A 3603-nucleotide genomic window follows, 5' to 3' on the forward strand; every position below is an offset into this window, starting at 1 on the left:
TGCCTCAGAGAAATTCCCCAAAGGAAAAGGCAGCCCCCACATATATTAACTGTGAGTTAAGAGGAAGGTACAAACACAGAAATGAAAACAGGTTTCAGCAAAGGAGGCCAGTCTTACTAAATAGACAGAGTATAGATAAAGGGATCTTTGCGGTCAGCACAAAAATCTACAAAAGCCACGCAGAGAGAGCAAAAAGACCCCTGCACCGACTCACGGTGCGGTGGTGCCACTCTGCAACCCAGAGCTTCCAGCTAGCAAAACTAAATCATGATAACCAGCTGGACAGAAACTTAACAGGTACTAAGGAATACATTCAGTACACAAATGAACAACAAATGAGCTTAGCAGGGACTTAGCTTCTGTTGAAGTAAACAGGAAATCAGAAAGATCCAAGAGAGATCTGAACCAGTACTGATTAGGGTTGAGCGACTTTCATTTTTTTAAGATCGAGTCGGGTTTTGTGAAACCCGACTTTGTCCAGAGTGCAGTCGGCCGATTATCGCGAAAAGTCGGGGATCGACCGAAACACGAAACCCAATGCAAGTCAATGGGGAAGCATAGTCGGCAGTGAGTGGAGGCCAGGAAAACACCTACAGTGCCCATTTTAATGCCAAAAACATCCACTCTTGTTTCTGAAGCTTGTCAATCTTAATTAACTTTATAATAATAGTTGGGCATTGGAACTTGGGGGTCATTTTGCAAAAGTTGTGGAGGGTAGGGCTGGTTCAAGCTTTTAGTGGGCCCAGGAAACGTGGACTACGTCACGGCGGTGGAGCAGTGAGAGGTAAGTATGTCAAGTTTGCAAGTGCTGTGATCCTAAGCAAGCAGGGAGGCCCCCTCGTTGCCACCAGCAGCGACACTTTTGCGTACTCTGACTGACTGACTGGCCCTGTGCCAGTGACGTCGCCAACGAGTATGCCCCCCCACCTGATGAAGGAACCTGCACTTTCATCTGCACCTTCCTCTTTGTCCCTGTGTAAGGTGGTATAACATGCGGGAAGGGGAACCTTACTTTCAGCAGGGTCAGATTCTGGCTGTGTAGAGTGCAAGGGGAATGTAGTGGTCTAGGTCAATGTACCAGCAGACTCATCTAGCAGTGGCTGGGGAATGGGCAGGATGAGGAGGAAACAGATATAGGGCCAAAGAATAAAGTAGGCTAAATGCAGTTCAAAATTGGTAACAGGACTAAACAGGCGGCATTGCTTTGTTGAGTGGAGTAGCAAACCCAGGAGCAGCAGACACTGTTTTAAGGGCCCAAACACACTAATAGGCCAAATGCAGTTTAATATTTGCTACTGTAGGCCAAAAGCCAGAAGGTTGAAGCTCAGCTTTATTCAGTTGAGGACAACACCAGGCAGGGGCAGACACCGTTAGTAGGCCGGAACCACCATTTTTTTTAAAAAAACAGCACTTAATGAGAGCCAGAAGGTAGAAGCTCAGCTTTATTCAGTTGAGGACAAACACCAGGGAGCAGCAAACAGAGGTATTAGGCCCCATCCAGCAATTTAAAAAAAAAAAAAAGCTTAATCAGAGCCAGAAGGTAGAAGCTCAGCTTTATTCAGTTGAGGACAACACCAGGGAGGGGCAGACACCGTTAGTAGGCCGGAACCACCAATTTTTTAAAAAACAGCACTTAATGAGAGCCAGAAGGTGGAAGCTCAGCTTTGTTCAGTTGAGGACAACACCAGGGAGGGGCAGACACCGTTAGTAGGCCGGAACCACCAATTTTTTAAAAAACAGCACTTAATGAGAGCCAGAAGGTAGAAGCTCAGCTTTATTCAGTTGAGGACAACACCAGGCAGGGGCAGACACCGTTAGTAGGCCCTAAACACCATTTTTTTAAAAAAAAATAGCTTAATCAGAGCCAGAAGGTAGAAGCTCAGCTTTATTCAGTTGAGGACACCAGGGAGGAACAGACCGTTAGTAGGCCCATAACCACCTATTTTTAAAAACACAGCACTTAAAGAGAGCCAGAAGGTGGAAGCTCAGCTTTGTTCAGTGGAGGACAACACCAGGCAGGGGCAGACACCGTTAGTAGGCCGGAACCAACAATCTTTTAAAAAACAGCACTTAATGAGAGCCAGAAGGTAGAAGCTCAGCTTTATTCAGTTGAGGACAACACCAGGCAGGGGCAGACACCGTTAGTAGGCCGGAACCACCAATCTTTTACAAAACAGCACTTAATGAGAGCCAGAAGGTGGAAGCTCATCTTTGTTCAGTTGAGGACAAACACCAGGGAGCAGCAAACAGAGGTATTAGGCCCCATCCAGCAATTAAAAAAAAAAAAAAAAAAGCTTAATAAGAGCCAGAAGGTAGAAGCTCAGCTTTATTCAGTTGAGGACAAACACCAGGGAGCAGCAAACAGAGGTATTAGGCCCCATCCAGCAATTAAAAAAAAAAAAAAAAAAAAAAGCTTAATAAGAGCCAGAAGGTAGAAGCTCAGCTTTATTCAGTTGAGGACAACACCAGGCAGGGGCAGACACCGTTAGTAGGCCCATAACCACCTATTTTTAAAAACACAGCACTTAAAGAGAGCCAGAAGGTGGAAGCTCAGCTTTGTTCAGTGGAGGACAAAAACCAGGCAGGGGCAGACACCGTTAGTAGGCCGGAACCAACAATCTTTTAAAAAACAGCACTTAATGAGAGCCAGAAGGTAGAAGCTCAGCTTTATTCAGTTGAGGACAACAGCAGGCAGGGGCAGACACCGTTAGTAGGCCCTAAACACCAATTTTTTTAAAAAAATAGCTTAATCAGAGCCAGAAGGTAGAAGCTGAGCTTTATTCAGTTGAGGACAACACCAGGCAGGGGCAGACACCGTTAGTAGGCCCTAAACACCAATTTTTTTTAAAAAATAGCTTAATCAGAGCCAGAAGGTAGAAGCTCAGCTTTATTCAGTTGAGGACAACACCAGGCAGGGGCAGACACCGTTAGTAGGCCGGAACCACCAATTTTTTAAAAAACAGCACTTAATGAGAGCCAGAAGGTAGAAGCTCAGCTTTATTCAGTTGAGGACAAACACCAGGGAGCAGCAAACAGAGGTATTAGGCCCCATCCAGCAATTAAAAAAAAAAAAAAAGCTTAATACGAGCCAGAAGGTAGAAGCTCAGCTTTATTCAGTTGAGGACAACACCAGGGAGGGGCAGACACCGTTAGTAGGCCGGAACCACCAATCTTTTACAAAACAGCACTTAATGAGAGCCAGAAGGTGGAAGCTCAGCTTTGTTCAGTGGAGGACAACACCAGGCAGGGGCAGACACCGTTAGTAGGCCGGAACCACCAATTTTTTAAAAAACAGCACTGAATGAGAGCCAGAAGGTAGAAGCTCAGCTTTATTCAGTTGAGGACAAACACCAGGGAGCAGCAAACAGAGGTATTAGGCCCCATCCAGCAATTTAAAAAAAAAAAAAAAGCTTAATAAGAGCCAGAAGGTAGAAGCTCAGCTTTATTCAGTTGAGGACAACACCAGGCAGGGGCAGACACCGTTAGAAGGCCCTAAACACCAATTTTTTAAAAAAAATAGCTTAATCAGAGCCAGAAGGTAGAAGCTCAGCTTTATTCAGTTGAGGACAACACCAGGGAGGGGCAGACACCGTTAGTAGGCCG

Source organism: Ranitomeya variabilis, chromosome 7 (genome assembly GCF_051348905.1).
Source record: "Ranitomeya variabilis isolate aRanVar5 chromosome 7, aRanVar5.hap1, whole genome shotgun sequence".
Taxonomy (NCBI): domain Eukaryota; kingdom Metazoa; phylum Chordata; class Amphibia; order Anura; family Dendrobatidae; genus Ranitomeya; species Ranitomeya variabilis.